General features: G+C 44.0%; 1 protein-coding gene across 3 annotated transcripts in view; it reads right to left on the reverse strand.

Annotated features, from left to right (window-relative positions):
* The window catches only part of lingo2b (leucine rich repeat and Ig domain containing 2b), a 61,842-nt gene extending 36,071 nt beyond the window's left edge, over positions 1–25,771 (reverse strand). For all 3 annotated transcript variants that reach the window (XR_016115920.1, XM_089003772.1, XM_089003773.1), the window contains exons 1-2: positions 25,502–25,771; positions 15,875–15,961 (exon numbers count right to left, since the gene is read on the reverse strand). The gene's annotated coding sequence lies outside the window, so the exon portion shown is untranslated. The remainder of the gene's footprint in view (positions 1–15,874; positions 15,962–25,501) is intronic.
* Between the last annotated feature and the right edge of the window lie 1,077 nt (positions 25,772–26,848).

The raw sequence follows: 26,848 nt of genomic DNA on the forward strand, positions 1-26,848 counted from the left end.
TTTATACACTTTTCCTTTCATCCTAGCTGAAACCCTTCTATCACACATCACACCTGACATTTTTCTCCAGCCGCTCCAGCCTGCCTGGGCACGCTTTTTCACCTCTTTTCCACACTCTCCATTGCTCTGGACAGTTGACCCCAAGTACTTAAAATCCTCCACCTTCTTTATCTCTTTCCCCTGTAGCATCACGCTTGCACTTGGATCCCTCTCATTCACACACATATATTTCGTCTTGCTGCGACTGATCTTCATTCCTCTCCTTTCCAGGGCATATCTCCACATCTCTAGTTTCTCCGCCACCTGTTCCCTGTTCTCGCTACAGATCACAATGTCATCTGCAAACATCATGGTCCAAGGAGATTCTTGTCTAACATCGTCTATCAGCCTGTCCGTCACCATAGCAAACAAGAAGGGGGTCAGTGCTGACCCCTGGTGGAGTCCCACCTCCACCTTGAATTCCTCAGTCACACCGACAGCGCATCTCAGAACTGTCTTACAGTCATGATACATGTCTTGCACCGCTCTGATATACTTTTCCGTCACTCCTTCTGACCTTCTCTGTACTTCTCTATCAGCATTCTTAAAGCAAACACTGCACCTGTCGTACTCTTTTTTGGCATGAAGCCATACTGCTGCTCACTAATGTTCACTTTTGCTCTTAGTCTAGCTTCAACTACTCTTTCCCAGAGTTTCATTGTATGGCTCATCAACTTTATTCCTCTGTAGTTAGTACAACTCTGCACATCTCCTTTGTTCTTAAACATGGGCACGAGTACATTTCGTCTCCATTCTTCAGGCATCTGTTCAGCATCTAAGATCTTGTTGAATAACCCAGTCAGGAACACCACCGCCACCTCTCCAAGACACTTCCATACCTCGATTGGTAAATCATCAGGCCCAAGTGCCTTTCCCCCCTTCATACTCTTCAGCGCCCTCCTCACTTCATCCTTGCTAATGCTTGCTACGTCTTGGTCCACAACAGTCACGTCTTCTACTCTTTGTTCCTTCTCATTTTCCTCATTCATCAATTCTTCAAAGTACTCTTTCCATCTTGCCATCACACGACTGGCACCTGTTAACACATTGCCATCTCTATCCTTAATTACCCGAACCTGCTGCAGGTCTTTACCATCTTTGTCTCTCTGTCTCGCCAGCCTATAAAGATCAGTCTCACCTTCCTTGCTGCCCAACCGAGCATACAAGTCATCATAGGCCTCTTGTTTGGCCTTTGCCACCTTTACTTTAACCGTGCGCTGCTTCTCCTTGTACTGTGTCTACTCTCGTCCGTCCTCTCAGTGTCCCACTTCTTCTTTGCTAACCTCTTTCTCTGTATACACTCCTGCACCTCCCCATTCCACCACCAAGTCTCCTTATCTACCTTTCTTCCACTTGATACACCAAGTACTTTCCGACCCGTGTCTCTGATTATGTTCGCTGTAGTCTGCCAGTCATCTGGAAGGACCTCTTGCCCACCCAGTGCTTGTCTTACCTCCTTCCTAAATATCATGCAACACTCTTCCTTTTTCAACATCCACCATTTTGTCCTCACTTCAGCCTTTGGTTTCTTCATCTTCTTCACTGCCAGCGTCATCCTACACACCACCAACCTATGCTGTCTGGCTACACTCTCACCAACCACTATTTTGCAGTCACTGATTTCCTTTACATGGTGCCGTTGACACAAAATGTAGTCTACCTGTGTACTTCTGCCTCCACTCTTATAGGTCACCCTATGTTCCTGTCTCTTCTGAAAGAAAGTATTCACAATAGCCATTTCCATTCTCTTAGCAAAGTCAACCACCATCTGTCCTTCAGCATTCCTTATCTGGAGTCCAAACCTGCCCATCACCTCCTCATCATCTTTGTTTCCTGCACCAACATGTCCATTGAAGTCTCCACCAATTACAACCCTCTCACTTCTCGGGATGTTCTGTATGACTTCATCAAAGTCCAACCGAAATTTCTCCTTCTCCGCCAGCTCGCATCCTACTTGTGGGGCATACCCACAAACAACATTGAACATCACACATTCAATTTCTAGCTTCAGACTCATCATTCTATCTGATACTCTTTTTACTTCTAAGACATTCCTAACAAACTCCTCTTTTAAGATAACCCCAACTCCATTTCTCTTTCTGTCTTCACCATGATAGAACAACTTAAACCCTGACCCTAAGATTCTAGCCTTGCTCCCTTTCCACCTGGTCTCCTGGACACATAGTATGTCTACCTTCCTTCTCTGCATCATGTCAACCAGCTCTCTACCTTTACCTGTCATTGTTCCTACATTCAAAGTTCCTACTCACCTCCGTCCTCTCCTTCTTCGACCAACAGTAGTCCATTTTCCACTGGCACCCTGAAGGTCAACAGTACCAATGGGGGCCGTTGTTAACCCGGGCCTCGACCGATCCGGTATGGGATTCATAGGTTTGATTCGCATATTTGTTTTGGCAAAAAAATTTACGTCGGATGCCCTTCCTGACACAACCCTCTGTATTTATCCGGTGGGACCTGCACAAAGACACTGGCTTGTGCCCCCTGTGGCTACATTAATAGTACATAATTTGTCAATGTGGAAAAAAAGACAGTAACAATATGACATGAGTGGTGTACCGCTTGATTTTTTTCAATGAAAGCAGTGTGCCTTGGCTCCAAAATGAGTAAAAAGCTCTAACACAATGAGACGTTATGATTAAATTAAATGATTAAATCTGGAGAATGACGCACCATGTGACTACAATGGCAAATGGCTGCAAAAGAAGAAGACGTTGAGATTCAAAACTCAGGCCTTAGGACTGTGAGGAAGATGTCTGTCGTTCCCAAACACAGATTACCGAGCCCATCCATTTTTTTTATTCTCAAATAGTGATTTGACAAGACTGACAAGATTAAAATATTTTCCATGACTTTTGTGCACATCGTGTATTTCTAAACGTGGTTATTCTCATTAAATATTGTACCTCTTTTTTGCCCCTTCTCAGTGAAACCAACCCTTGTTGGCAGATAAGCACATTATTCTCTTGTGTGTTTTGTCCAGGCTTGTTTAACTAAGGTGAGAACAAAGGAAATTGGTGTGACCCTTGCTAATCCTTTAATTGCACTGGTCTCAATGATCTCCTGCTGAGTCAGCTCTCTCTGCGATAACGTCGAAGTAATGTGCCCACCTCGTAATTTTGTTGGGGATCAGCAACTACGAACTGAGTTGTTGGATCAGAAATTTGAATTTGACTTTTATTTGATCTGCTGTAGATGATGAGCACAAGCCTACACATTACAAAACCAATAAAGCAAAAGGAGAAATTAACTATTTGAAAATATTTTTGTTTTCGATATTTCTCAAGACGTTTTTCAATAGTGGCGAATGTCTAACAGAGAAATGAAGAAACACAAGGAAAATGAAAAAAATGATACAACACATAGAGAGTTTTGAAAGGCGCTTAGAAATTAAATGTATTATTATTATATGAAATTGCTGCCCGAGTAGGCATCATTCAGTAAGTCAGTAAGTGCGCTTCAAGAGCTTTGCTTATTTAAATTGTATGTATGTATGTATGTATGTATGTATGTATGTATGTATGTATGTATGTATGTATGTATGTATGTATGTATGTGTTTGTGTTTATTTATTTATTTATTTATTTATTCATGCCATGTCTTGCAGTGTTAATGCGTTAATTTGCTGTGAGCTCTATATGTAATGTGAAGGGGATTAAATATTCTAATAGCCAATTTCTGATGTGAATAGCAAACACGGTGGTCATCGCAAAAACCATGCGTTGTATGTGCGTTGGTTATTTAATGTATGGAACTTGTCACCAATCATACAAAGACTGCCTTCTGGGTCACTCAAAGTTCATTGCTGCAAGTGCAATTGGATCTTTGACTTTAAGAGTTGTTGACACTTTCCCAGGAGTAGGAGCATGGATTACATGTGCTTTATATTCCGTAAAACAACTGCTGGGATGATTTCCAACTTGGAGGGACACTTAGACGAAGGAACGTTGAAGGCATATTTCCTTCAAATGCTCAGGCAAGAACAAGAAAACAGTGAAAGCATCATGATACAGGTAACATTTCGGGCTAACTGAAGGGGCAAATAATAAAAATAGTGTTTAAATGGAGTACTGTTAAAGGGCTAACATAATTTCCTGTGCGGACAGTGTGAGTGGCTCCAACATTCAGTATGACCACCATACCATTTTCTGCACCATAAGGCGCACCGGATTATAAAGTGCACCTTCAATGAATGGTGTATTTTAAAACGTTTTTATATATAAGGTTCACCTTCAATGAATGACATATTTTAAAATGTTTTCCAATATACACCACATTATAAGGCGCTTCAGTAGAGGCTGGGGTTTTGTTATCTATCCATGAGGCGGTGCTGCACTAAAGGGAATGTCAACAAAACAGGCAGGTAGTCAGATACTGAATAACCATACTGTATGTGAAAATCTGGACTCACCATATCCATATTGTAAATTGCATAGCACCCTTAATGCAGTTGCAGATTTTTGATTTTATACTGCACTCTACTCTGAGACATTTTGTGAATGGGATACTTTGTTTCTCTTTTCTACGCCCACCACTTTTAATTTTGCTGCTGGAGATTGCAAACTTCCCCATTGTGGGACAAATAAAGTTTTTTTTCTTAACTAGGTCAGTCAAACTTTATTGATAGACAACAAATCAGTTTTCTGACAACTGGAGTCGGTGGCTGATGACAGTAGTTGCGAGACCTGTTGTTGCTCAATATTACTGTATTCCACATGTAACGGAGTTGTGCACTTAGATTATTAAATTATGAAGGAAGTGACGCAACGGCGCACAGTGTGGCACTATGTCCCGCCCATAGTTTCCAGAACAATCTCGAGGAGATTCAGGGTGAGTCGCAATTTTCTGTTGGTCTTGATTAACGCGCATTTTCATGACAATATCTTATTTTGTTTCCCCTTTTTTACTGTCTAGTGTTATCTAATTAGTTCCCTTATTCATTGGAGTCCAGATTACTTTTTGTGTCATTATTTACTTCACGTTTTGTCGAGTGGAACTTAGCTTCATAGTGCTTTTCTATTGCGCAGTTAATCACAAGACGAAACCCATGCGACTTCACCCATCCCTTCTGCCATACTGTGTTGCAGGTAATAATTGTTTCATTTCGTTTTTATTGAACAATATTTAGTTTCTTGTGTCGTGTTTCATTTGCCCGTGAGTGTCCGTGGCGGGTTGAACTGCGCGCCAGCCATTACAAGGCACCGCGTGTTCTGCCGAGTCTCCGCCCATGATGCGTTCAGGGACATCTTGTAAATAACGGTGAATTTGTGTTGTATTCTCTTTTTCTGTAAATAACCACTATACGATCACACGTTGTTAATTCTGTTTTGTTATCTACAATGTTTTGCATTTGAGAACAATCTCGAGGAGATTCAGGTTAATCACAAGACGAAACCCATGCGACTTCACCCATCCCTTCTGCCATACTGTGTTGCAGAAATAAAAGAAATAAAAAGACACATCCACGCGTCTCGTCTTCATAAATACGGCAGCATCGTGGAGATGAAGACAGTCACTGTTGTGACACCCGTCACATTGGTGCCGTGACCCGTCGATCACAAGTGACTCTCCACTTCGGACCGGGACCGCGATGCTGCACAGTGTCTTCATCCCATCACTCGGTGGACGGTGTGTCGACCCCGTTCTTTAAATTGTGTGTTGATTGTCTGAGCTGCTGTTTTGCAATTGTTGTGCTTTTTTTTTTTTTTTCCTGTAAGTTTTTTTTTGTGAAGTTGAGAATGAGCTCCTTCCAAGGGACATTTAGCACACCTTTTAATAAGTGTATTGGTAGAGGTAGAGGCATCCCGAACATGTTACAGGTGTGGAGTCCCATCCAGAGTGATGTAGTAGAGGGGAATGGGCAGGTTCTAGCTGAGGCCACTTATGTTAGTGGGGACAGAGTTCCTTCCCAGACCCGGTGTAGTACATCTCAGACGAGCGCACAGACTCCTGACACACCAGTGACAGATCCCTTACCTCAGTCACCTGACGTAGTTGGTCAGATGAGCGACATAATTAGACACATTGGCCAGCAGCTGGCAGACAGCATTGTTGCACATCTCAGCCCAACACATAACGTCCCCATGCATAACACCTCATTCCTACATGACACGCCCATTGACACAACAACACAAAGTCTTGACTCATCACAAGTTCTGATACTACCGCACAGGAAAGTTCGCGAACCCCCGACTTTCAAGGGTGACCACACTGATCAAATGAATGTAGATGAGTGGGAAGACCTAATGAGGAACTACATAAGGAGAGCAAAAGTAGCTCCTGAGCATCAGGCAGAGGAAATCCTCATGAACATCAGCGGTAGAGCTAAAGATGTTGTCAAGGTTAGCACAAGAAACAGTGGAGTTGATGTAACCCAGAACCCAAATGCCATCTATAGCCTTCTTCGCAAGCATTTTTCTACTGCCCCTTGTTCACCTCTCCCTCTAGCAGACTTTTACACCACGCTGCCCAGGGATAAGGAGGCCCCATATGACTACTGGTTGAGGCTTAACAACGCAGCTGAAGTTGCCACCAATCGTCTCAAAGAACAGGGCAGAGATTTCGACTGTTCTTCCCTCGACGTAACACGGATGTTTATTAAAAATTGTCCATCCAAAGATCTTTCCATGACATTTAGGTCAAAAACAGTGGATAAATGGTCGGCAGTTGAGGTCCAAGCCATCCTGGATGAGTACCAGACAGAAATGAGTCCCAGGACTGCCACTCCAGCTGCGGCGAACAGTCAACCCATTCATGTAAATAAAAGTGAAATGCTTCAGAATACAGCATGTCAGGACAACGATAAAATATCCCACTCAGCCAGGCCACCCGACTCCGCAAATCTTGAGCGTGTCATTTCCATGCTGGAAAGAGTTTTGCTGCAAGGAGCTAACAATCCCTCTGCCTCTGGTAGACGCAAGTCAAGGCTTCCTATGGTGGACGGTTTGAATAAGCTACCATGTGCTGTCTGTGCTAGCGCTGACCATTCTGCGCTTATTCACTGCCGCGAAAAGAGACTTTGTTTTCTGTGCTTTTCACCCGATCACTCCAGACGCAACTGCCCCACACAAGTGCAGCCCACAAGATCACTACTGTCGGGAAACTAATGTCTCCGCATCCAAGGGAGTATGATGCGGATGAAGTTCATGACCCTCCCAACAGTTCGACAGATGATCTTGATTCGATATTAGAGTCCCTCACTTCCAGTGTCCCCACGGAGAAGACTGTTATCTTCCAAGGCACACACAAGGTCCTGAAGTCAGATAGCTTGTTCTACACCACTGCCACTGTCGCAGGCATTTCCCTGACCGCAATGATTGACAGCGGCTCTACTGGTTGCACATTGAGTGAGTCGGCTATGGCACGATTGTTAGTGTGCAACCCTAACATCAAACGTTACTCTGCAGATGACGTTGTCATTGTAGGATGTGGTGGTCATCAGGTGACGCCTTCGGCCATATGTGATTTGGAAATAGTCGTGTACAATTGCAAGCTAGCTGTGCCCATGTTTGTGGTGCCTGGACAAACCGACGACATAATTCTTGGCAGCAATGCCATTAAGAAAATCCTTCACCTGATGCGGAAGACTGAAGGCTATTGGCGGCTCATGTCAGAGCCCGGTAGTTCGATTGATGATGACTCTCACCACTTTTTCTCACTGCTTTCCAACACAGAGAAATGGAGGGGTGGAACGATTCCTGACAAAGTTGGCACGCTGAAGTTGCAGCAATGTGTGATGTTGCAACCAGAGAGTGAACATCTTGTTTGGGCTAAGCTTCCCGCCTGCGCACCAATGTCAGTTGGCAGCACGGTCATAGTTGAACCAACTCAAGCAAGGTGCAGATCCAGGAAGATTCTGGTTGGCCGGATTATCACACCGATGTGGGGCGATGGATGGCTCCCAGTGAGGGTCATCAACCCCTCGACTGAAAAAGTGGTGTTGAGAAGAAACACAAAGCTGGCAGATGTATTTCCCTGCATTGCGACAGAAGACTTGTCTGAACCTGACAACATCCAAATTATGTCCCAATCTGTTCAGAATGCCACCGCAAGGCCAAGGTCCAAAGAAGACATCAAAATAGCACTGGACAAGCTTGGACTACATGATCTGGACTTGGATGCATGTGCTGTCTCCGATACGTGGAGGGACAGACTTTTCCAACTCATTGAGAGATATGAAGCAGTATTTTCACGGAACAGGATGGACTGTGGAGAGGCCTCTGAATTTGTGCACAAGATACACCTCGTGGATGAGAGACCATTCCGCCTGCCTTATCGAAGAGTGCCACCAAGTCAATATGAAAAGCTGAGAATGACTCTCAATGAGATGGAAGAAAAAGGCATTATTCGGAAATCCACGAGTGAATATGCATCTCCATTGGTCTTAGTGTGGAAGAAGAATGGGGAGTTGCGCATCTGCACGGATTTCAGATGGCTAAATGCGAGGACACAGCGCGATGCTCACCCATTGCCCCATCAGGCTGACGCTCTTGCCGCACTTGGAGGAAATGTCTTCTTCTCCACCATGGACCTCACCTCGGGATTTTATAATGTGCCCCTGTTTGAGGACCATAAGAAGTACACCGCCTTCTCGTCCCCATTTGGCCTACATGAATATAACCGGATGCCACAAGGCCTTTCGAACAGCCCGGCTACATTCATGCGGATGATGCTTTCCATTTTCGGGGACAAGAACTTCACCAGCCTCCTGTGCTATCTTGACGATCTCATGGTCTTTGGTCCGACAGAAGAGATTGCGATTGGAGATGGTTTTCTCCCGCTTGAAGAACCATAATCTGAGGCTTGCTCCGAAGAAGTGTCACTTTCTTCGGAGATCTGTGAAGTTCCTTGGCCATGTTGTCTCAGAGTCAGGGGTACGGACAGACCCTGAAAAGGTGGAAGCGATAAACAGTGTACAGGTACCAGACCTAATGGACAGTGATGGCCTCACTCCCTCGCAGAAGAAAATTAGATCTTTCTTGGGAATGGTGTTGTATTATCAGCACTTCATTGAGGACTGCTCCATCAAGGCCAAGCCCCTTTTCAAGCTCCTTTCAGGCCAGAAAACCCGTGGTAAGGCCAGACGCAGGTCGAAACCCACATCGGATGCATCAAGTCATGTGAAGTTGACACCGGCGGACTGGACCACTGAATGTCAAACTGCCTTCGAGACTCTGAAGCACGATCTGTCAAACAGTGTAACGTTGGCCCACCCTGACTTTGAGAAACCTTTCATCCTGGCAGTCGATGCATCGTTTGACGGCATTGGAGCTGTCCTCTCCCAGCTTCAGCCTGATGACAAGGTTGCGAGACCAGTGGCATTTGCGAGTAAAACGCTGTCACGAGCCCAATTGAACTACCCTGCACATCGGCTCGAATTTCTTGCTTTAAAGTGGGCCGTATGTGACAAGTTTTCCCACTGGCTAAAAGGCAGACATTTTACTGCATGGTCTGACAACAACCCCTTGACATATATCCTGACGAAGCCCAAACTAGATGCCTGCGAGCAGAGGTGGGTGTCGAAGCTGGCAGCATATGACTTTGACTTGAAGTACGTCCCAGGGCCCAAGAACATAGTGGCTGATGCACTGAGTCGAGAACCCTTCGTTCAGTCTTGCGTGAGCCATCGCCTGGTGAAAGAACCCTACCAATACCTACTCAATGGAGTCCAAGGGGTCGTGAATGAGACTGTACAGGATGCTTTCCGTTTCACCACCAACTGTCAGGCTGTCCACATGGCTGGTGATCATGATGGAGAAGTTTCCCAGGGAGAAGCTCCTGATCAGTCTTCTGGAAGTGCAATTGATGCGCAGGAGGTGTCTGCAGTTTTAGACGTCCATCAGACTGGCGGGACCTCTCGACTCCCTGGAGCAACCCCATTGTCACTACAGCTACCTGAAGAAGACCCTTCCATTGTCATTCCCCATAGTCAGTTACGTGACCTGCAGCACCAAGATTCAACAGTCAGCCGAGTCATGTTCTATGTGCTGCGACATATGAGACCTACCAAACATGAAAGAGCAGCTGAGACGAGCTGTGTTCTTTTGTTGCTGAGGCACTGGAAGAAGCTGAAAGTTCGTGACGGGACTCTTTACAGAGTAAGGAAAGATCGCCACATGAACAGAAGAGTCTTTCAGTTCGTCATACCTGGGTCTCTGAAACACCAAGTCCTACATGGTGTGCATGACGCGGCTGGTCATCAGGGCTGTTCTCGGACACTCTCCTTGGCTAGTGAACGGTTCTTTTGGACAGGGATGGAGAAAGACATTACAAAACATGTAAGGCAGTGCCAGAGGTGCATCTTGGGTAAGACCCCCGAGCCAGACGCCCGGGCACCCCTGGAGAACATCCGCACTTCGGCTCCAATGGAACTGGTATGCATTGATTTTTGGACAGCAGAGTCCGGCGACAAGAAAACCACCGATGTCCTCGTCGTCACCGACCACTTCTCAAAGTTGGCTCTCGCCTTCCCCTGCAGGAACCAATCAGCAAAGCAAGTTGCCCGCTGCCTGTGGGACAAGTTCTTCTGCATTTATGGGTTCCCCAAAAGGATCCATTCGGATCAGGGAGCCAACTTTGAGAGTAGACTCATCAAGGATCTTCTTGAGATGGCAGGGGTGCATAAGTCCCACACAACACTGTATCATCCCATGGGTAATGGCATCGCAGAAAGATTCAACCGGACCCTTGGAGGGATGATCAGAACACTTCCCCCAAAGTCTAGGTCCAAATGGCCACAAATGTTGAATATGTTGACTTTCTGCTACAACTGCACAGTACATGAGACGACGGGCTTTGCGCCATTCTATTTGATGTTTGGACGTGTCCCTCGCTTACCCATTGACATCATGTTCCATCATGTCTTGGAGAACGCCAATGTTGTCAGTCACAATGAGTTTGTGAGCACCTTGAAGAGAGACCTTTCTGAAGCCGTGCAAATTGCTCAACAGCATGCAGCCAAGGAACAGACCCGCCACGCCCAGATCTACAACCGCAAAGTCAAGGGGTCGCCATTGGCTGTTGGTGACAAGGTGCTACTAGCCAATCGAGGCGAGAAGGGCAAGCGGAAGGTTGCGGATCGTTGGGAGTCAACCCCTTATGACGTGGTGTCTGTGAAGCCGTTGATCAATGTGTACAGGATCCGAGATGATGCCACAGGCAGAGAGAAGGTCGTACACAGGAACTTACTGCTCCCGGTTGACTTCTTGACATTCTCGGGGCAGGTGGAGCCTGGTTCGTGTTCAGAGGGGTCAGAGATGGACGCACATTGTGGGAGTGACAAAAGCTCAGTCCCTGATGATCAGGAGGACACTCAGCTGCGCACTGAGAACTGGGTCATGCAGTCTCCAGCTCAGACAGAGGAACATGAGCACTTCTCTTCAGAGCATGATTCCGCCGATGCATGTCGAGGGGATGTCAGTGAGAGAAGTCTGTCAGCAGGCCATGATATCCACACACAGACTGAACTTTCCACAGACCCGGTGTTTGACATAGCACGCTCGACCCCTGACTCACCCCCAGATGAGACTGAACTTGAGGCGGTAATTTGCACACAACCACAAGACACACAGGGCCCCATCAATTTCACGAGATGTGGTAGGACAGTTAAACCCCCTGACAGGCTGATATGTGAAATGTCCTATCAGAGAGTCGGGATGCCAACATTAATGTGGGTTTAATATGACCATTTGATTTTTTTTTTGGGTTTGTGCTGTGTGCCAATTGTCGCCATTATCTTTATGGCTTCTCAGTAACGGGTGTTGTTATGTGCTGTTTTGTGAAATGTAAATGGCATTTCTACTAGTCTGTGATAGGATGGGTTTTGAACCACCCTATTCCTTCACACTTCTGAAAGAAGAATTCCTATGATTGACTTCCTTGTACATCCTTGCCCGATAACCTTGTCTATTTTGCCTGTTGGTCTTTCTGTTGTCTTCCGTGTGTATGTTGCCTCACTTCTGCATAATTTAAGGGGGGTGTATGTAACGGAGTTGTGCACTTAGATTATTAAATTATGAAGGAAGTGACGCAACGGCGCACAGTGTGGCACTATGTCCCGCCCATAGTTTCCAGAACAATCTCGAGGAGATTCAGGGTGAGTCGCAATTTTCTGTTGGTCTTGATTAACGCGCATTTTCATGACAATATCTTATTTTGTTTCCCCTTTTTTACTGTCTAGTGTTATCTAATTAGTTCCCTTATTCATTGGAGTCCAGATTACTTTTTGTGTCATTATTTACTTCACGTTTTGTCGAGTGGAACTTAGCTTCATAGTGCTTTTCTATTGCGCAGTTAATCACAAGACGAAACCCATGCGACTTCACCCATCCCTTCTGCCATACTGTGTTGCAGGTAATAATTGTTTCATTTCGTTTTTATTGAACAATATTTAGTTTCTTGTGTCGTGTTTCATTTGCCCGTGAGTGTCCGTGGCGGGTTGAACTGCGCGCCAGCCATTACAAGGCACCGCGTGTTCTGCCGAGTCTCCGCCCATGATGCGTTCAGGGACATCTTGTAAATAACGGTGAATTTGTGTTGTATTCTCTTTTTCTGTAAATAACCACTATACGATCACACGTTGTTAATTCTGTTTTGTTATCTACAATGTTTTGCATTTGGGAACAATCTCGAGGAGATTCAGGTTAATCACAAGACGAAACCCATGCGACTTCACCCATCCCTTCTGCCATACTGTGTTGCAGAAATAAAAGAAATAAAAAGACACATCCACGCGTCTCGTCTTCATAAATACGGCAGCATCGTGGAGATGAAGACAGTCACTGTTGTGACACCCGTCACACACATATAAGGTGCACCGTCGTATAGTGCGTAGAGTCATATTCTGAAGAAAACGAAGCCTTTTGGGTGCGCCTTATACACCAGAAAAGACGGTAATAATGTTATTCTTGAAAATTGACGTTACTTGAGTTATTGTGATATTTATATTCAGTGGCACCTTCCTATGTGGAGTTTGCATGTTCTACCTCGGCCTGCATGGGTTTTCTCTTGGTACTCTGGTTACCTCTCACATTCCAAAAACATGCGTGAGAGGCTGATTGAACACTCAAAAAATGTCCCTAGCTGTGAGTGAGAGCGTGAGTGTGGCTGCAGATGGTTGTTCGTCTGTGTGTGCCCTGCGATAGGCTGGCAACCGGTTCAGATTGTCCCCTGCCTACTGCTTGAAGACAGCTGGGATAGGCTGCAGTTTCTGGATAGATTATTTTGCTTGAAAGTAATGCTGTAAAAAAAAAGTGTAAATGTCTTCTGAATTTGTGACATTTAAAAGACATTTAAAACAAATCTTACCTCCAGCGAATTCTGTGGTATGCCAACCATTATGTTGAACTTCTCATCTGAAAACGCTGACAACTATAATGGTTTAGCGAGTCAATTTAACTATTGCAACACTGAATCAACCAAGGGAGTATATATATATATATATATATATATATATATATATATATATATATATATATATATATATATATATATATATATATATATATATATATATATATATATATATATATATATATATATTCCGTTGCGACATTTATTCTCATCTGGCAGTTGATTGATAATGATTTCCATTCCATTAATTAAAGTCATGGATCTGCACCATGTATTAATATTATTATTGATACTGTATATAAAATAAAGACAGCGTTACAATGTGTGGTTGTACAATGCACTGTTAAAATATCGCTCAAAATATATTATGACTACTAGTCCCAAATAATGGATTGATGAATTTACAATGTGAAAAAAAATACATTAGAAAAAAAAAACATGAAAAAAAATAATCGCATATAAAATCGGAATTGCAATTTTGAAGGAAATAAAATAGCAATGTGATCATTTTCCTTAATCATCAATCAACATAGAACCAATGAAAAGCTGTGAAATTCCCATCACTAATCAATTTTAATCAAGCATTGGAGATTGGGAGGGGGACTGTCAGTTTGTTGCAATTGACGCCTACACTACCTGGCATCTGCAATGCTAATCAGACTCAAGCAAGCGGGACCCACAAACTAGCCACGTCTTCTTTGTCGAACTGAAAATCAACCTAAAATAACAACAGAATGTTGCATTGCTCCCTCCTATCCATGATGTTCTCAGTGGAGCGACATCTGAACAAACAAAAACATCTTACTCAATTTGTATGAAGACCAACATTGGCAAATCAAAAGAAATGACAAATGGATTGCTAAATCAGGTAACACATGCTCCAGATAACATGACAGAGGAAGTATGTATGATAAGTTGGACCTGGTCAAACTGCTGCAGATCGCGAATGGCCATGCTGGATCAGAAAGTAAAGGACAAAGAATATCAGCTATCAAACCCAGGATGCTTAGGATGCACGTCGCGACATCCCTACGCAGCACATAATCAAATTACATTGGGATGTCGCAGTATGAATATAATCATCACCGTATGACATGACACAATCAGATCCCGCAATTCAATTATTTGAATTTGCTTTTGTTTGGATTTGTCTTAATCTGCTGTCTGATGACTCGATTGACATTGCAAATGAGATTTTCTTTCCCGGTTGCCTTACTTGGATTAAAAAACTAAGAAGAATCATCATAAAGGTACATTAATTGGAAAAAAGGTGGCATATTATTGAACATTTACCAATGAGTTGTTTGTATACAAATGGCAGAGTCTCTGGATTCCCCACTTGCAATAGGTAATTATCCAACACAATAATTTATGGTGAGCTACCTCTAGCGTGTTGAGAAGACGGTCAAAAGTTCACCAATTTATGTCACTAATCAAATGATTGAAATAATATCTGCCATTTTCAAATGACAGCTGAATATCACCTCAAATCCAGGTTTGTGAAATAACCAAATACATCTGCTATTGTTTTGTATTCCCGCTAAAAATGAATTAAAAAAAATATGTGAATCTGTAACAATTACAGAAAATGAACAATCACATTATATGTCATTTTTTCTATCTATCTATCTATCTATCTATCTATCTATCTATCTATCTATCTATCTATCTATCTATCTATCTATCTATCTATCTATCTATCTATCTATCTATCTATCTATCTATCTATCTCTCTCTCTCTCTCTCTCTCTCTCTCTCTCTCTCTCTCTCTCTCTCTCTCTCTCTCTCTCTCTCTCTCTCTCTCTCTCTCTCTCTATCTGTCTGTCTGTCTGTCTGTCTGTCTGTCTGTCTGTCTGTCTGTCGGTCGGTCTGTTGGTCTGTCTGTCTGTCTGTCTGTCTGTCTGTCTATATCTACAATGCAGCAAAAGATTGCTGTGCTATTTACAATGTATGAATTGGGTGTTTTGTTTTCATGTGCATGCATGTATGTAGATCAGGGGTGTCCAAAGTCCTGCCTGTTTTCCAGCTCTCCCAGGAGCAACACACCTGATTCAAATGATCAGCTCATCAGCCAGCTCTGAAGCAGCATCAAAATGGTCCTGATCATTTGCTCAGGTGCGTTGCTCCTGGGAGATCTGGAAAACAGGCAGGACGGCGGCCCTCGAGGACCGACTTTGGACACCCCTGATGTAGATGCAAGCTCAAGCAAGGCCCATGTTAAATGTTAAATCAGTTGGCGAACAAGTTTCCTTTCCACATCTCCTCTTTAAACTTCAAATTTGAAGAGATGTCATTCAGATGCGTTACAATCGCTAACCTGGCTGTCACACTCTGTCGCCTCTCTCAACTCTTGGACGATGTCATTTGGCGAGAAGGCTTTTTTATACACTGCCAGGCAAGGCAGACTTATTTAGGAGCATCTTTCGGCTTGCTTCTCCCTTCAACCAAGCTATGAAGACAAACCTACCGTTCAGTCTCTGCCTGCAGGAGAGAGTTGCGCAGCGGGGTAGATGTGTCTGAGGGTGCCTTGCATGTCAGACGAACTGCATCGGTTCTAAAAATAAAAGAAGGAAGTTAATATTGCGAAATATAAAAATAAGATATAACTGTTCAGTTTAGCAATTTATTTGCACGTTTGGAGTACTGTATTGTGTATCTTAATTACTTTTCAATGTTCATAATGTAATAATAATAATAATAATAATAATAATAATAATAATAATAATAATAATAATAATGATACTGAACAATCGTTTTGATCCGATACTGGATCAGCTGAAAATCACACAATTGGTCCTGATTTTCGTGATCGGAAATCTGATTAATGCATCCTCCGCAATCAATATATTTGCTGCTGACCCATCGATCAATTCTGGAGTCTGGCTGGTGCCTACCAGCCATCTTCGGGTATTAGGCGGGGTAAACCCTAAATCTGTTGCCAGCCAATCATATGTTGCATAATATATGTGATAAAATCTTAATATTTGTGAGCGGCCCGTTGGTCGAGTCGTTAGCAGGTTCGTCGAGCGTTTCTTGTGTTGACCTCACAGTATAGAGGTATGATTGGTTCGCTTCCAGCTACATGTTCTCCTAGTGCCTGTGTTTTTTCTCCGGGTATTCTTGTTTGCTCCCACATCCAAAAATATGCATGGCAGTGTTATGTCGGAGGAATGACAGAAGACTTGCTTTGTCAACGTCTTTATTGTGTGGCCATGTTCGTCTCTCTGTGGCACCACTGCTTTACGACCTGTCGCAACATTCTGTGGCAGTGTGACATATGCTACGGTTACTCCCCTCCCTGAAGGAACCAGAAAAACTCTGTAAACAAGAGAAACCGGGTAAACTGCCGGTTTTCCTGCTTAGCCTTGTGGGTTATTCTGCCACGCAATAGGCGAAGCACTGGCTAGGGTCTGGACATTCGAAATCATTGATGTCATTGTCCACATACCGAGGGTGAAGGCAAACGTGAGCTGGCCGAGGCTCTGGCCCCACGGGCACAGCTGGTTTACCACGCTTCAAGGCGTCCCACCAGTGTTCTCGGATGTATGAAAGGAAAGTCAGTAGTCTTTGTCTGAGAAGTCCATATCTGCGACAGCTCTGTCGTTCAAAGGGGTCGGTGATCAGAAAAATCAGAAAACCTTTATTCGTCCCACCATGGGGAAATTTGCCTTTCACAGCAGCAATTTGAAACGGGATGGAGGCGAGGGGGTGAAAGGATAGAAAACAAGATATTCTAAGCACAGTAAAATAAAAATGTCAACTGTATACTGTAAATGTGCAAACCTGTTTCATAAAAAAACTGTACATAGTATCAAGAAAAGCATATTGATATATGTAGCTGTATTGCATCAACCAATATTTACAGTACAAGCATCCAGTTTTTTTTTTTTCCACATGTGATTATTGAGAATTGCGAAGCCTGACAGCAGTCGGTCGGAACGAGCGGCGGTACCTCTCCTTCTTGCAGCGTGGGTGTAACAGTCACTGGCTGCCCAGTGCTGTCAGGGTGGGCAGGAAGGGGTAGGAGGGGATGTCCATCATAGCTTTTAGTTTAGCAAGCGTCCGTCTGTTACCCACTTCCTCCAGAGAGTCCAGCGAGCAGCCCAGGACAGAACTGGTCCTCTTGACAAGGCGCTCCAGTCTTCTCCTGTCCCGGGTGGTGATGATGCCTAATGCCACTCTCCTTAGGCGGCTGGCATGCCAACGCGACCCGTCAGCCAGACAGAAGGTGGTCAGTCCGAGTTGGGCGGTAATCTGGACTGGTGCTGTCCAGAAGGGGTCCAATTTGTGAGAGCAGCTCAGCCGGCGAATGCAGACCCAGTCCGACACAGTAAGTGTGGGTTGTTTCTCACGGCGCTTCTCATTGGCCCCTCTGCTGGCTGAGGACGAGTAGGGAAGGCCGTCTGCTTGGTTGAACCATTCTCCACCCCCGTTGCCCTGGGGGTGAATTGTGGCACCCACATTGTCAGAGATGGAAAACCAGAGTGCACAAAACAAGTCCAAGCCCAAGAGGTTGGCCCCATGACAGGATATTTGGAAGGTGTAGGGGGAGACAGTCCTCGAGCCATAGCGCACTGTGAAGGTGGCAGTTCCCACAATGCCAATCCTAGTGTGGCAATAGCCAAACAAGTCTTCGGCGTTGGCCTTAATCGGGAGGTGAGGTAATAGGTGTCGAACCGTGGACACGTTCAACAGTGACCTGGAGGCTGCAGTGTCGAGCAGGAGTGGTAAGCTCACTCCGTCCAATTCCACTGTGCACCACTTGAATGGCTTGGCGCAGGAGCCGCGGTGAGAGGTGTGACATGTATGTCAACGTGGGAGCAGAACGGCACATCCTGGCGAAGTGGTTCATCTTTCTGCAGTGCTGGCATCTTTGTCCGGAGGCTTTGCAAGTGGGCACGTGTGTGGGGTGCCAGGCAAACCCGCAGTGGACACAAGGCCTGCGTGTGTTGGCCCCTTGATATCTGACGACATTTACCTCGGCACTGTCGTAGGTGGAGGTGGGAGCAGAGCGGCACATCCTCGCGAAATGATTCATCTTCCCGCAGCGTTGGCATCATTGTCCGGTGGCTCTGGAAGTGGGCGCACGTGTGGGGTGAGAGGCAGACCCACAATTGGCACATGGCCTGCGTGTGTCGGACCCTTAACGTCTGGCCACAGTCTGTCTGGTGAACATGGATGCTTGTTCATCTCTATGCGACCTGCGATTGGCAAGCAACCAGTTAAGGGTGTCCCCCGTTTACTGCCCAAAGACAGCTGGGATATAGGCTACAACACCCCCCACAACTCTTGTGAAAATAAAGGAGATCAGAGAATGGATGGATAATCTCGATAATTAAAATCGCTTTTATTACCATGATGCATATTCTTTACATTGTATTGTCTTAGTCTGAAAGCCATCATATAGCAACAAACATTCCGGCCAACCTTGATTTAGGGTTTATTTTGAGAATGCTCCCAGAAAGCTTTTAAAATCTCCCAATGAGCCATTCCATTTCAGACAGCCTCTTTCCCTACACTTTGTTATGTATTTCTACCACCGCCAACTCTCTTGGCTCTATGTAAGTTCCATGTAGTGGTGCACTGTCGGCTTATTTTGAAAGGATTTAATTTTTCAGTAATCATTTCTTTTTTTCCCTCTTCATTTAACTATAGTTTTGACATCATTGTCAATATAGCTCTCTGGGTGGAGGCCTTTTTTAACCCAAGAAAATCATCTCATCTCATCTCATTTTCCGTAGCGCTTCTTCCTCATTAGGGTCGCGGGGGTTGCTGGAGCCTATCTCAGTTGTCTTCGGACACGAGGCGGGGGACACACTGAATTGGTTGCCAGCCAATCGCAGGGCACACACAATCACACTCACACCTAGGGACAATTTGGAGTCTTCAATCTACCTGCCATGCATGTTTTTGGAGTGTGGGAGGAAACCGGAGGACCCGGAGAAAACCCACACGGGTCCGGGGAGAACATGCAAACTCCACACAGGGAGGCCGGACCGGGACGCGAACCGGCGACCTCTGCACTGTGAAGCCGGTGTGCTAACCACTCGACTACCGGGCCGCCCCAAGAAAATCAAATGATCAATATTAGTGAGAGATTTTCTCAAACTCCAGTTACAAACAAAGAAAATCTAGGCACACCTGTCTGGATTTTTGATTGCCTGTTCATGTTTTGTTTTGCAGTTACATTGTGGTTCGATCTATCACGCTATGAATCGTGCTACCTATCGTTCGGCATGTATTGATTTCGATTAGTCTCATCACTCAGACCTTCAAGTGCTGAGACAATTACTGGCTGCATTCCATGTGTATGTTCGCTCTCGATTGTTATTGTTGACTTGCCTCATCCTACAAATGGTATCAAAAGGGTGCATTAGTGCAAAACCTAGACACTCACATTTTACCATTCCAGTACAGATACAACCATTTTGTCAATATTATTTTGTGGACCATTAATACTCTCATGCAGGGTTATCATTTTTGTCGCGGGACACTGTTGGTGCGTTATGACAGGGAATCACAAAAATGTTTTGTCTATTTGCATTATTACTTTTGAGTAACACATTAATGAATTACTTCATCACGTCAACAATTATTTTTTAAGTGAATTTCAAGAGTACAACAAAAATATTGCAAAAAAGTCATATCTTTGTTATTCATTACACATAACAATTAGGCATGTCAGAATACATATTTCAGTAGAGATTTTAGCAAGGATCATGCAAATTGACATACGTGATTTACTTTTGTGGGCCACACAAAATGGTTTGTTGGGCCGGACTGCCCCCTGGGCCTTGAGTTTGACACCAGTGGTGTAGTCGGTCAAATAGCTGATGTTGATAGAGCAGAGGCTGGATCAACACTCATATTTTAACATATGAACTGCAGTGATACCTTAGGAACTTAATTGGTTCCCAGAAAGTGTGTGCAAGGTGAAAAGTTCGTCTGCCAAACATTTATTTCCCATAAGAAACCATTAAAAATAAGAATAATCCGTTTCCAGGTCCCCGTAAAACATAATTTTCTATTAAATAACACTTAAAACTACACAAAATATACCTCATTTTATGTATAATAAATATGCCATTGTATTGTAATTAAAGAAATCAACTGTACTGTAGCATAATAATCGTTTCATTTACCTTTGTCCATTACGATAAGCATACATATATGTCCATTATGATACGCATACATGTACGCGACTGCCCCCCGGTGGCCATCATATGTAATACTAAATGGCTGAATTTCACACAATGACCAAATCAATTACTCTGTGATGTAATGGCGGGAAAGAGATGCCCATTTCCCAGTAAGATCAGAGCATTGTCATCAAATGGTGAGTATAGTTTTGCTTTTTGGAATGTTGCTGTGCCGATGACCATTTTTCGTTGATGTAGTTTCCTCATGATGATATCCCAGTGAAGTTGCCGTGCTTTCTCTGTGATAATACCCTCACTCACTATCCCCTGTTAACTGTTTTCTGTTAATCCAAATCAACAGAAGTTTTTCAACCTCTTCTATTGCCAGAGACCATTGCTTAGACAACACCCTCAGCCACACGTAGCAATGGTCGACTTAGCATACTGGTACTGGGACGCCAAGTCATACAAACTCACACTTCATTCATGTTTTTCGATGATCTCCTTCTTCTGCTTGACCGTAATTTTGTTTTGTGTTCTCTTTGGCTTAACACTAGCATGTGATGGGGTCTTTTTCAGTTCCAAAAAAGCAAAAGTATCCAATCGATAACTAACGTCTGCACTGAGTGCACTCAAAGAAAGTGGGCGTGGAAAATTAGTCCGCCAGCCACGGGCGCTGTTCGACCGTGTGGTTTGGTAGTCTTCTGTGGAAAACTAGTCTGCCAGCCATTGTGCCGCTCCGTGTGTTTCCCGACAACTAGTTCGTATGCTAAGATTATATTCCCGCGAATTTAATGTTTGTAAGGCGAAAAGTTTGTAAACTAAAGCGTTCGTATGCTGAGGTATCACTGTATCTGATTTACTGGTGATCACTTCCATTGTGTATTTAGGCAGTGTCCCGAAAAAAATGGATAGATGGAATTCGTGATGATGCAATTAAATATTTTGAAATGCATTTAACAAATACCAAGAGAATTGTTTTTTTGAGAGGTGGTTCAACAGTTACGATTTAAATTACTTTTCAAGTGTGTATTTTACTGTGCAATTCAATACAACTGTCATCAATTAACAAGTTACACAACATCTATGAATTTACCCATTCCGACAATCGAGTAACATTTCAAATAAATCTCCATCGTGTCATCTTCATTGACACAAGATGAGAAAGCAAAGGTAGAAAATTCAACGCCCCCAAATCAATGTGGACATTAAATCAAGAGTAAAATAGTGAAATGCCAAATATGATGTAATCACACTCATTGCTGCCTGCCCGCTTCTGACAATCTTTCAAAAGTAAATGAGGATTTTATATTTTTCTGGGGAGGAGGGAGGTCATTTTAATTTGTCACTGTCAGTTAGCACTAACAAGCGGATGTACTGCACATACTCTACATATTGCATGCTGTCAGAGATATTCGATCGGACACTGTGGACAAAGGCTCGAACACAGGAAGATTGTCTTATACTGCCGGCAGGGAACGTAGCCATTCAAGACAGATACCCGAACAAATACAAACAAAATACAACAAAAACAAATACATTTTCATTTGTTGTCTTTCTCTGAAACGATAGATATGTAACCAGGCTAATGACCTCGAGATGGGAAGGAGTGACCGGTCCTAAATTACTCCTGTGAAGAAGGAGTTTCCCAAGTCATAAATTCTGTACTAGGCCAGATCTCCTAGATCAGGGGTCTCAAACTCAATTTACCCGGGGTCCGCTGGAGGCAAAGTCTGGGTGAGGCTGGGCCGCATCAGGATTTCCACAAGAAAATCACAGATAAAACATTCCAATGTTCTCAAAATCTTTATTTTTAACACACAAAAAAATGAATCAAATGAATAAATGGAAAAATGAATAAAAAATAAATTAACCAGTAATAAATAAATAAAATAATTACAATGATCATAAGGCTGATACAGACGACTGTAAAAACCACAGGAAAACTCATTATTTTAATAAAGTTCCAAATGTCTGTATTCACAGTTCTTTAACCTTTAACTTTCTTAACATAAAAAAATATTGAACATGAACTGTCCTAAACATGGCTTCTCTTGCCTAGTTGTTTAGCTCCACACACAAGTTTCATTCATATCAATCATGCGGGCCGCAGTAACATTAATCTTTTATATCAAGGCGGGCCGCAAAATATTCTTTTGGGAGCCGCAGTTGGCCCGCGGGTTGCGGGTTTGAGACCCGTGTCCTAGATGAAGATGACTTGGTTAACAGACTGTGTCTGTTCAACTCCGATTGACCCCAGGCCCTCTGTTCTGTGCCTTCATTGTGGGCCTCTTGTTCAGGCGGCCAACTAAGCATGGGACTTTTAAATATGATAACTTCTTATTCTATCTAATCTCTATCACATGCTCATAGGAACAGTATATGGTGCATCACAGAATTAGGGAAAGCATTGGTCCATCTCCTTGGACCATGATGTTTGCAGATGACATTGTGATCTGTAGCGAGAACAGGGAACAGGTGGCGGAGAACCTAGAGATGTGGAGATATGCCCTGGAAAGGAGAGGAATGAAGATCAGTCGCAGCAAGACGGAATATATGTGTGTGAATGAGAGGGATCCAAGTGCAAGAGTGATGCTACAGGGTGAAGAGATAAAGAAGGTGGAGGATTTTAAGTACTTGGGGTCAACTCTCCAGAGCTATGGAGAGTGTGGAAAAGAGGTGAAGAAGCGTGTCCAGGCAGGCTGGAGTGGCTGGAGAAAAATGTCAGGTGTGATGTGTGATAGAAGGGTTTCGGCTAGGATGAAAGGAAAAGTGTATAAAACAGTGGTGAGACCAGCCATGATGTTTGGACTGGAGACAGTGCCACTGAAGAAAAGACAGGAAGCAGAGCTGGAGGTAGCAGAGCTGAAGATGTTGAGGTTTTCTTTGGGAGTGACCAGGTTGGATAGGATCAGGAATGAGTACATTAGAGGGACAACTCATATTAGAGGCTTTGGAGAGAAAGTCAGAGAGGCCAGACTGAGATGGTTTGGACATGTCCAGAGGAGAGAGAGTGACTATATCGGGAGAAGCATGCTGAGCCTTGAACTGCCAGGCAGGAGACCGAGAGGAAGACCGAAGAGGAGGTTTATGGATGTGGTCAAAGAGGACATGAAGGTAGCTGGTGTGAGAGAAGATGATGCACAAAACCGGGATATATGGAGGACATTGATTCGCTGTGGCGACCCCTGAAGGGAAAAGCCGAAAGGAAAAGAAGAAGATTGGTAATCATTAGGATTTCAGCTATAATTCTTGAAAAATTAGTCAACAATGAATGTGAGGAGATGCCTCTTGCTGTAAACAGTGACACTACTAATTATTCATTTTTTTGCAACATTCGCACCATCTGAAACCAGAAAAAGTACGAAGACAACATCATCCGCTTTGAGTGAGCTGTTTTGGATGGTGCATTGGCTCATTAGCGGTCATAAAGTATCTTTTGGGGGGCACGTGACAGCTTGCATCGAACATACACAAATGAGGCACAGAATTTATTGAAGAACAACTGAAGGATCATGCAAGCGGTTCTAACGCTCGTGTGATGATGGTGGGAACAGCCTTACGTGACAGAAATATAATTGCGGCGAGCCCTACAAGTTGCTGGGGATGGAAAAAGAAAAAAACATGTTACGTGTGAAGGTTGAGGAAACAGGCAAGGCAAGCGCAGCAGGGAGAGGAGAAAACAAACAATAGGATGAGGGAAATGCTCCTACCTGCCCTTCTTCCCTCCAACACCCGCGCCCCCCGAACGAGAGTTTTTTCTTCTCCTTCCATCTCTCCCTCTATCCCCTTTGGTTTCGCACCATCTCCAGGGACTAAACACACCCCTGTCAGGTTGCCATGGAAACGCCTCACACAAGCTCTCACTGATGCACTCCCTCGTTCTATCTTGCACCGGTAATGCCTGCATCCTCACTCTCCTCCATTAGCATCCCTCTCGTTTAGAAATGGCAGGATTGTCAAAGCCATGATGTACTGCAAAGTCCCTGCACCTGCATACATAGATCCCCTCCACCAGACCCTTCAAAAAAGTAGACAAATCCTGTATTTCCAGGAGGAGAAACTAAAATGTTTACACAGGGTTATAACATAAATTTTCAAAAAATGTGTATGTTATTTCTCCCATAAACCAGCTTTCTCGAGAATAGAATAATCCAACTTAATTTGCACATAATTACCTCGCCACATCTCTTCCAATGAAGCGCAGGAAGTGAGACAGGAGACAGAGACAGTCACCGAGTCACTCAGCTGGGACACAAGTCATTTATAATTCATTCCTATTTCTCCTACTTAAAGTCAGAATTGAGGTATGTTTAAAAACAGGCTAAAAAGCAAAGCTTTTAGGTCCTAGCGCACTCAGGGGAGCGACAATGAAAGCAGAGTGCTACTTTGCTGCAAGGCCACTTTGACTCACACCACTGAAGCAACTTCATATGTGTCATCCTGGACATGCACCTGAGGGAGGATACTCGCTGTTGTCTAGTCATTACCTCCAACAATCATTGGAGACTCCCCTCGCATCCATCCCCCTCCATCTCCATCCATACCCACCACCCCCTCCAACACATTCTTTTCCCCATTTTGCACCAACTGACTGATTCCTTTTCGTCTACAGATGCCTGAAAAACAACTGTCAACACACACACACACACACACACACACAAATCTTACAGTTGAATGCACCGCATTTGCCTTCCCAACTGAGGATGAGCATATTGTCTTCGTTCTTCAGCGCAGAAGCCACAAGTACCACATAAAGGCTGGTTTTAAATATTAATACATTTGTTATGCAGTAAATTACTGACGAAACCAAATGTCAATACCTTATTTCCTAGTGAGTTAACAGTTGATCGTGAGGCAGGATTGTCATTTATCCTGACTTGAATATTAAAGCAAATCCTAAAAAGGAATTTAAAGAATTGAAAACAGTCCAAACGGAGTGTCGTCAATCCTACCTTGATACCTGGTCCTCCTCTTGGCAAAATTCACCTTTACATCACAGATTGAAAGTCCGAGGATCGTGTGCGTGCATGCACAGACATACACACACGCAAACACCCCGCGCAGTTGCAGAGTCTGCAATCAATCCTCTGTCTGAGTTGGTCTCCTTGTACCTCCGGGGAAACAACTATGTTCACAAAATTATTTTATCTTTGATTTATTTTCTCTTTTCTCATCAGTTGCATGCCAGCTCAATGCTCACGGAGGCTCCTCCACATTTTCCAAGGCACCTGCACAGTACTGGGTGACAGTGGGGAGAAAAAGAGAAAACAGTGGGTGAGAGAGAGAGAGAGAGAGAGAGAGAGAGAGAGAGAGAGAGAGAGAGAGAGAGAGAGAGAGAGAGAGAGAGAGAGAGAGAGAGAGAGAGAGAGAGAGAGAGAGAGAGAGAGAGAGAGAGAGAGAGAGAGAGAGAGAGAGAGAGAGAGAGAGAGAGAGAGAGAGAGCCAGCCAGCCAGCAGCAGGAAGACTGATGACTGATGTGTTTATGCCTTCAGAGTAAAAGCCTAATATCAAATGAAACGCCATTGATAAATGAAAAATAGCTTACATCTGGCCTATAATGGCCAATCAGAATCACCTGGAACATTCCTGGCCGACAGTGCAGGTTTATATGCTGTTTGTGGCCGTTATTCCAGCCTGTGTGTTCATTGTGGAATTTGCAAAGACTGTGCCCATGGCAGTCCTGACTATGATATCACCTGACTTACATTTTGTATGGAGAGAGTGCAGTCACGTTTCACTTTTACTACATTTTCAGTTAAAGCGCTGGTTGGAGATACTGAACCCCAGCAGTTCAAATGCACAGTGCAAAAACTCTTCGTTTTTGAAAAATAAACATGTTTTTTTTTTTACAAATTAAAGATTTAAAGGACAACCGACGTCCCCGGACAAATTGTGTCCATAATTTGTAAAATCACTTCAAATGACTTCTAAGATTCCACCGCATATAGCTATATTTTACGTTTTAAGACTTGCGCTGAATATTCAGGAAGTCTTGTTTTTGAGTTGGTGACGAGTCCTCACGTGACGTCAGAAAAGGACCGCCTGCTGACCGTGAAAAGGACGCATTGTCGCATTGTCCTTCCATCACGTCAATTTATTTTGCTGTAGTTGTTTGGGCTGGGGACCTCGTGTTGCACCCAAAAGCCGCCAGAGGGCGTCGAAGCGCCATTTAAGAATTTATCAGCCTGTGGAAACGGAGGTGGCCACAGGATGTCGCCATTTTGTGCCTTTTTTTTGTGAGAGATTTTCCCCCAATGTTGCCTCTAAATGGCCCAAATACATTTTTTAATCGATTGCAA

This window comes from Hippocampus bargibanti, linkage group LG09 (assembly GCF_051943395.1).
Source record: "Hippocampus bargibanti isolate YZ-2025 linkage group LG09, ASM5194339v1, whole genome shotgun sequence".
NCBI lineage: Eukaryota > Metazoa > Chordata > Actinopteri > Syngnathiformes > Syngnathidae > Hippocampus > Hippocampus bargibanti.